The sequence below is a fragment of the Octodon degus genome, unplaced genomic scaffold (genome assembly GCF_000260255.1).
Source record: "Octodon degus isolate 3935 unplaced genomic scaffold, OctDeg1.0 scaffold00410, whole genome shotgun sequence".
Lineage (NCBI taxonomy): Eukaryota > Metazoa > Chordata > Mammalia > Rodentia > Octodontidae > Octodon > Octodon degus.
Genome location: NW_004524986.1, coordinates 476,480 through 485,917, shown reverse-complemented (window position 1 = coordinate 485,917; position 9,438 = coordinate 476,480). Strand labels below are relative to the sequence as shown.

The 9,438-nt window shown below is 38.2% G+C and overlaps 1 pseudogene; it reads left to right on the top strand.

The window, feature by feature from the left end:
• The first annotated feature begins 5,141 nt into the window (after positions 1–5,141).
• LOC101582865 lies at positions 5,142–6,662 on the top strand (annotated as a pseudogene).
• The last annotated feature ends 2,776 nt before the right edge of the window (positions 6,663–9,438 follow it).

The following is a 9,438-nucleotide window of genomic DNA, read 5'->3' as shown; positions in this document are numbered from 1 at the left end:
AAGGAAAAGAAAAGAAAAGAAAAGAAAAGAAAAGAAAAGAAAAGAAAAGAAAAGAAAAGAAAAGAAAAGAAAAGAAAAGAAAAGGAAAGGAAAGAAAAGAAAAGAAAAAAGCAGAGTTTCAGAGGTGGTTACTAAAAGTGTGAATCCAATCTCAAGTTTAGTTTTAAAATGAAACCAAAATTAACTTTTAAGGTTGTAATTATTTTGAGTATATTTGACTGTCACAGAACAACTATTCATCCAAATAAAGTGTAAATGTTCTTAGTTGAACAAATATAGATTTTTCTGCAGATCTTGTTTAATGTCTACATAGATAATTGCCACAAACAGTGCAGTAGCGATTTCCCATGGGGCATTTCCCCCAAACATGAAGCTGATTAAAAGAGTGTAAGAATGTTATAAAAGCATGATTGAATAAAATGGGGTATGCACTTCACAATCAGTGACACAAAGGTTGACTTTTAGTTTTCTTTCCTGTTGACCTGACCTTCAAATAAAAGTGAAGCAAAACTTGATAGTAGGAGGAAGAAATTACTGGAGTTTGGAAATCATCTTAAAACTAAAGAACCGAAAAAAGGACCACACAGCCTCTAGCTTCAGTCCTCTGTGTGACGATGCTTTCCTTTACACATCTCCAGTCTCAAACTTAGTGAAAACAAGACTAACTCTATTATTTCTGTCTTCCTTAATAAAATACCTTAGTGGTGAGGACTCAGGACACAAGAGAACCTGTACTGTAACATCATGTAACTCAGTTGTGTCCCAAATTTTCTGATCAAGGAGATTATGGGGCCACAAAGTAAAGTGATTGATGATGTAGTGTGTGCCTAAGGAGAGTCATATGGAGAGAAAACATTCTCTTAGGATTTCAAAAAGAGCAAATTGGTCAAGCAATGGCCGTGACTCATCCACGTGGCTGGCTCTGACAAAGGATCTACAAACTACAGTAGAGGGTTTCAGGGTAAATCCTGAGGGGATTTGACTGACCTTGTCAGGTACAAAAGTTACATTTCTTGTTATATAGGTCTTGCTTTATCTTGTTCTTAACCATCCAGCAGAAAAGTATAAAAATGAAGCATGAAAAGTAAAGCCATATTAATATGCTGAGCTGCAAAAGGCTCAACAACTGACATTGCCAGTCCTACAGATGACCCACTACTATTGTGGACTACTGGACTATATTGGAATATTTTGCTGAATTCACATACCTACAATATTTAAGTGGTAATGGAATACCCATCTCTGACAAAACTGAACAAAAAAAGGGATATAAATGAAGGACCATTTTGTATTTGTATATACAAAATAGGATAGATGTACAGCTACTTTCTCTTAAGTCCATGAAAAGAAAGATTTGTACTAATAATGTTTGGACAGGATATCATGTCTGCATCTTGTACTATGAATAACCACTATGAAGACAACAATATGCAATATATTAATTATTGAAACTGCCCTATTAATTGGTTTTGCAACTGTCTCATTGCTATTTGTTTCTCAATAAAATTAATAAAATAACAGAAAAAGTACCTTAGACTTGGTAACTCATAAATCATAGAAATTTGTTTCCCACAGTCCTAGAAACTGAGAAGTTTGTGAAAAAAGTGTTACAGATTTGACGTTAGGAGAGGGCTCCTTCCTTACAGATGGTGCCTCTCCCTGGGCACTACAGGCTGCAGAGAGCAAAAGTGGCTCAGTGGGCCTCACTCCCAGGGCACTGCCCTGTATATCCCAGCAGAGCCTTCCTGACTCAGTCACCTCCACAAAAGCCCCTCCTCCAAACAGAGTTCCACTAGGTATTAGGTTCCAACATGAATTTAAGAGGGCACCAACAAAGATCAAGACAAAAACAAAAAAATCACAGTCAGATGTGGTGATATACATCTGTAATTTCAGCATTCAGGAGGCTGAGCCAGGAGGATCATTGTGAGTTTAACACCAGCCAGGGCTACAAAGTGAGCTCAAAGCCAGCTGAACTGAATAGTGAGATCCTGTCTCTAAAACACAAAAACAATAAAATAGAAACAAAAATCAAGAGGTGGGAAAAAAACAAGAAAGTGGGCTAATAAAAGAGTAATTCTCTAATGGTGTTAAGCCACTTCACTTTGGGTAACTGTAGCACTTACTTGGTTAAAGGGAAACAGGAAAATAATGAGTTTTAGTGGGTACTCCTTACAATGCTTGTAAAACTAGCAGATGTTTTCAGTTTGGTCTATGCAGGCATTGTGACTAGCATGCCCATGACTAGAACTGTGTGCTGGTGAATAGAGTAGCCACTTGCCAAATGTGGTTATTTAAATATAAATTAATTAAAATCTATCTAACATCTACCATCTACCATTCCAAATAGTGGCAGAAATAAAACATTTCCATCACCATAGAACATTCTAGTATTAACCTCTAGATACTGTACTGAATTACAACATAAAAGTGGCCTGACTTTTACATACTAGAGAGATAAGACACAATCACACACATAGAAACAAACTATTGTGCTCCTTATCATGCCATCATTGGAAAAGATCAAGTTTCATTCTGATAAATTTCATTCTTTCCCAAATGGAATATGTGTATGTATTAAATTAATACAGATAATTTTCTATAATCAAATGCATATAGATCTAGCAACTCCTGGAAAGCCATAGCACCATTTAGTATTGCATAACTTATTTTTATCCCTCAAACCTAGCATTATCTCTTCAAGTGACATCCGTAAGACCCATGTATTTGAGGACTTACAGGCAACAGCTGAAGTCTCGTGGCTGGATGGCAACCTGCTTTCAGAAGCTACTATGTGCTGGACTTCAGGGACATGCTGTCAGGTCCCAGACAGCCAGTGAAACTTATGCTTTATTTCTAAAAACTCAAGGAACACTTTTACCCTCACTGGTATGTCTCTAATTGAAAATTATGCATGTACTTCCTGAGGCTATCTAATAGAGATTGATTTAACAGTTAGATAAAAATCTGCATTTTCCCAATTCAAAAGCAAGCTAACTGAAGTTTACTTAGCTAGAAATCCCCTGATTAATTATAAAAAGTAAGATATAAACAGGGTAAACACCATTCATAATAACTAATTACTAAAATAAATGACTTTTTGATCAAATTAGAGGTTACTTTAAAAATTCAGCACTCCTTGGTAATGAAAAACAAAAACAAAAAAAGCTAAAATATAAGGCTACAAGGCAAGGGAGATAGTGTGGTGGTATAAGCACCTATCTGGCAAGCTCAGGATCTGGAGTTTGGTCCCCAGTACCACATGCCACAAGCTGTGCCAGCCCCAAAATCAGACATGGTGGCTCGTGCCTGTAATCCCAGCACTGGGGAGGTTGAGACAGGAGGATCACTATGAGTCCAAGCTGCATAGTGAGACCTTATACCAAATAAATAAAGCAATATTTTTAAATCATAAGAATATAATATATTTGTACATGTATACTTTCCTAAGTGTATTATGCTACCTGGATCTTAATGGCTGCATATTTTTATTCAAAAGGGAAACATGAATAGACTAGGTAAATTTGGAAATTTGATCGACTCTTCCTTACTGAATCAGAGACTTACCTCTTCTAGATGAAGATTATATAAAATAGAGAAAATAGATTAGGAAAAGATATGTCCTCTGGTGAAGGAATAACTGAATTATTTACAAACTTAGGTAGCAGCTGAAGCTGGAGACTGGTCACATGTGGGGGCAAGACAAGGCCAAAGTGCTTAAAGCAATCAAGCTGCCTCAGTTTTGAGAAAATAATCTTTCCTGAGACAATTGCAATCATTAATCACTAGACAACCTAATATGTGTGATAATAACTTTGTAAAAAGTATAACTAAATGTCCCTACAGTGGTTGCAGGATTCCTCTTCTCATTCAGAAATAGGTCTCCACCTGACCTCAGCTTTCAGCTCTTGTCTTGATTGTCTAAATTCCCTTGGTGTTTTGCCCCCAAGACCATCAAGTTTGTTGCTGGGTGGAGGCAACAAACTGACCAAGTTAGAAAAGTAGAAGAAAAGACAAAGAGTTCTGATATGGTACTACTCAAATGCACTAGCGCTTTTGAAAATAGGAAGATTAAAGGGCTTCCAAAGAGATGAACAAGCCCTACTCTGCTCCACATTACACTGAAAATGGGAAACCTTCCCTTGGCAGAGAAAGCGCCACATAGACATTCTTTGAAAGGCACAAGAGAGCATATTTTCAAATAGGCAATATAATGAATGGCTTGATAGAGACTTTTCATGCCTTACTAATTTTGATGATGGCAGTCACATTTGATTAGCCTGGTTAAATGCCCATTGTCAAGAGCAGTTTAGGGAGGTAGAACTGTCCTCTTTCATGGTCAGACTGTCAGTTAGACTTACTCAGAATCTAATCCCAGCTAAGGTTCTCTTCTCAGCATGTAAATTAACTGCTTCATAAAGAACTTCCCAAAATACTTTACGTCCTTGAAAATATGTAGCTATGAGAGAAAAAGGTAAATTTTGGGAGGCAGGGTCTTTCTGTGTACTTCATGCTGCCCTTGAGCACAGCACGTGGCCCAGGCTGCCATCATACTTGCAGCAAACCTTCTGCCTCAGCCTCAGCAGCACTGGTATTAGAGCAATGCACCACCACCACCAGCAAAAATGGAAGTTTATTTTCCAAAAATTTGACTTTGTGTTTCCCTGGAAATGATGAATCAGGAAGATTCCCTCAAAGATTTCTTATTAAAATAAAAAATATGATAAAAGTAAAAATAAATAAAATTAAAAAACATGGTTATTTCCTAGCAGTAGATATGCCTGGAAAACTGGGGGGTAAATATCTAGCATTCCCTCCATCCAATATTTAAACAAACAAATAAATCTTACTGGCATATAATAAAACAATTTAGTGTTTCTACAGTTAACCTTATTAACAACCCAAAAGTAATAATACCTACCATCATCTATTGAACACTTACTTCGGACCAGGCACTGGATTGAGCTCACTACAAGTAGTATTAACAATTCTATTTAAATAGATACATTAATTCAAACTTCACTTAAAAATATTGATGCTAGTTGCCATTACTCTGAGGAAAGGACTGTCGTTAGTATTGGTGGAGTTGAAGTTAAGACTGGAAGCACTTTGCTCTCTTCAGTCAAGCTGAGGTTATAAAAATGCAGAGCAATAAGACCTTTAACTTGGTGCAGCAGAACCAGGCTCCAAGGAAGCATCAACAGCATCACTAGGAACTGTAGCAGCAGCAGCCACCAGTGCCTGAAAGTGGGCAACAGGCCAGAAGCCATAATGAAGGTTTGATTATTGACCTGAAGATTTATAGAAAACCAGGATAGAAGAAATTTACCCAAAGTAGCCACCACTTTGTGGACAATCTTCCCCCTGATATTACTGAGGACAAAATGAGGAAACTCTGAGAAATAGGTGGGCAGAGGAGATAACTCAGTAGAATAAGTGGTGGCCTGGCAAGTGCAAGGTCCTTAGTTCAATCCTCAGGAGAGAGAGAGAGAGAGAGAGAGAGAGAGAGAGAGAGAGAGAGAGAGAGAGAGAGAGAGAGAAAATATGGGAAAGCAGGAGAAGTTTTCATTCATAAGGATAAAGACTTTGGCTTCATCTGCTTGGAAACACAAACTCTTGCAGAGATTGCCAAAGGGGAGCTGGATAATATGCCTCTCTGTGGAAAATCATTGCAAGTGCGCTTTGCCTGCCACAGTGCATCCCTTACAGCCTGAGACTTTCCTCAGTATGTGTCCAATGAACTACTGCAAAGATGCCTTTTTTGTGTTTGGCTAGGTGGAAAGGGCTGTCATCATTGTGGGTAATCAAGGAAGACCCTCAGGAAAAGGTGCTGTTCAGTTTTCAGGGAAGCCAGCCACATGGAGAACTCTGAACAGATGCAGTGAAGGGTCTTTCTTGCTAACCACATTTCCTCTGCCTGTGACTGTGGAGCCTATGGACCAGTTAGACAATGAAGAAGGACTTCCAGATAAGTTTGTTATAAAGAACCAGCAATTTCACAAGGAGAGAGAGAGCAACCACCTCGATTTGCACAGCCTGCAGCCTATGAATCTGAATATGCCATGCGCTGGAAGGCACTTACTGAGATGGAGAAGCAGCAGCAGGATCAAGTGGACAGGAGCATCAAGGAATCCCATGAGAAGCTGGAGATGGAGATGGAGGCTGCTTGCCATGAGCACCAGGTTATGCTGATGAGGCAGGATTTGATGAGATGCCAAGAACTTCAGAGAATGGAAGAGCTGCATAACCAAGAGGTCCAAAAACGAAAGCAACTGGAGCTCAGGCAGGAAGAGGAGCATAGACTGTGAAGAAAAAATGCAGCTGCAACAAGGAGATGATGTGGCGACAGCAGAAAGAGTCAAGGGAACCTTCCCTGATGCGCGAGAGAAGCAGATACAGATGGACCAGATGGTTATGGGAGGTGCTATGGGCATAAACAACAGAAGAGTCATGCTCCTACTCTGGTGCCAGCTGGTATCCCAGCTCTTCCAGGACCTGCCACTATGATGCCCAATGGAACCTTGGAATTGATGTCACCAACAAGTGAATGCTTTGTCCAGGCCGCTATGATGGAAGGAATTGAGGCAGTGGGTGGAACCCCTCCTGCTTTCAACCATACAGCTCCTGTAAAGTTGCAGTGTCTAGTTTGTGTCAGTATCTAAAACCCTTAAAAGAAGGAACCCTTCTGGACTAGTCAGAATTCTACCTTAAAAAAGTGTTAGGGATTCTTCCCAGTAGTTAGGTCTTCCCTGCCTGTGCTACTCTAAGGGAGTATGCTGGGGGCAGAAGGCAAAGGAGGAATAATATTTAGCAAATTCTGTGTGGTACATTGTTTAATCAGCTCTGTGTGATGGATTCCTGAAATTTGAAATATAATGAATTGTGGAAGGGCTTGAGGGAACCATGACAGAATGATTCCATAGAGTCCCATTGATCTTGAGCATTCTGGTTTTTTGTCTATTGTGTTTTATTTGCTTTTTACACCCCTCACACCCAGAGACACTGCCACATTCACCACAAAAAACAAACATGTCAAAAAAAAAAAAACATGTCCCAGTGACCTTAGCCCCACTGCTCCATTTGCTCCCACATGAGAATTCAGACAAATATCCACGGAGACCCAGACAGATTATGTATGGTTCTGTTATATCTCATATTACTCATTCATGTGCTAAAGACATTTTCTCTTAGAGGTTTTCAAGTTAGCATATATATTTTTGGGGGGATGTCATATTGTTTATTTTTTTAATTTTTTTCCTTAATTTTATTAAGAAACAAATAACATTGAGACAGTTTCAAACCAAATTGGTAGAAAAGTTTCAATAATTAACACATTGAATACATTCTTCCTAGTGGTTAATTGCTGTACAAGATGCGGACATGATATTCTATTTACAAACACCATTAGAACAAATTCCTCTATTCATTAGGAGAATGTAACTATATATCTATCCTAACCATTTTGAATACACAGATACCAAATGGACATTCATCTGTGTCCCCTTTATTTGTTAAGTTCCATTATTTGAATATTATAGGTGTATTAACTCAGCAAAATATTCTAAAAGAGTCCAGTAGTCCATGATAGTATTGGATGTTCTGCTTGACTGGCAATGTCAGAAATTGTTGACCTGAGTCCCCTACAGCTCAACATAACAGCATGGCTTTACTTCTTATACTTCATTTTTATACTTTTCTGCTGGATGGTAAAGACCAAGGTAAAGCAGGACCTGTGCAACAAGAGTTGTAGCTTTTGGGTCTGATAAGGTCAGTAAAATCCCCTCAGGATTTATCCTGCGATCCTGTACCTCAGATTGTAGAATCTTTGTCAGTTTCAGCCATGTGGATGAGTCACGGCCATTGCTTGGCTATATTTTTTAAATCTTGTGTTAACTTGCCTCCATCTTTTCCTTGGGTAAGGACATCCCAGAAATGACATTTTTGTGTTTATTATGTTGCTGCTCACAGCTTTTCTTGATAGGCCTAGTACAATTTTAGGAATAAGGTTGCTGTATTCTGAAAGTCTGACAACAGCTCTTAGCCTTGCCTAACTCAGGTAGTCATACTGTGCATTTTTTTATTGATGTACACTGTTTGTTTTATTTCTGATACCTTAAATTTGGAGTTTTTCTGAGAAATGGAGCAGTAATATACCATTAACTTGCTAAAGCACATTTAGGCCAGCAAGATAGCTCAACAGACTAAGCACCTGCTTAGGCAAGCACAGTGACTGGGTTTCGATCCCTGGACTCACATGCCAAACCAGCCCTGCCCCCGGGCACCCTAAGCCAGCCCCTGAGACCCAGGCATGGTGGCACACACCTGTAATCCCAGGGCTGGGGAAGCTGAAAACAGGAAGATCACTATGAGTCTAAGCTGTGTAGTGAGAACCTATACCAAATACACACATACATACAGTACATTTTAAGACTTTTTAAAAAATGATGCTACTATCCATGCAGAGTGGCCTACACTAGTAACTCCAGCACTCAGGAGGTTAAGGCATAAGGATTGGTGGGAATTTGAAGCTAACTTTGGCTATATAGCAAGCTCAAAGCCAGCCTAAACTATTCAGGAAGATCCTATCTCAAAAAAAAAGCTATGGGAATTAAGTTGTATCATGTACATTTAATAACAACCCACAATGAATGCATTCATGATGTACTTCACACATGTACTGAAGTTTTTATTTATTTTCTTTTTTTCCTTGAAATATTTTATTGATACATTTTATATATACATAGTGATAGCATTCATCATAGGGGAATTGTACCTTGCTTCAAAGAATAGTTTCAAGCATTTTTTTAAAAAGATTTAAAATTTCTGAATTTAGTTCAACTTATAATACCACGTTTCCAAGAAAAATGAACTTTTTGCAAAGACATTTAAATAAAATATACGAAGATGCACAAAAATGAAATTGTCCAAAACTTCTTGTAAAGAAAAAAATCATTAAAGCATATACATAAAAATATTAGCTATGGAAGAACAAAATTCAATAGCATCTTATTCTATATTAAAAAGAAAACAAAAAACAAGGACCAAAGGTGTAAGAAACTAGATTAGTTAAAGGACTGAAAGAAAAGCCCTGTCCTCTTTGAATTTTATACCTAGCAAACATACCCTTGAAAACTAAAAGATTTTCTAGTTATACAAACTTGAAATATTTTAATACCTCCAGAAGTAGCATATAGGAAATAACAAAGTGCATAATTCAAAAGGCAAGAGAAGTTGCAATATGCTCCTATATGAACAATAAAGAGCTCTCAATAAGATAGTTATGCAGGACTATATAAAAGATATATTGGGTGAACCCTTATTTAAAGGTCATTGCAGGGGCTGGTGAGATGGCTCAGTGGTCTAAAGCACCTATTTGAACAAGCTTAGCAAAGCAGAGTCCTAGCCCAGGTCTGGTGAGTGTGCGGAGAGTTTCCTGCT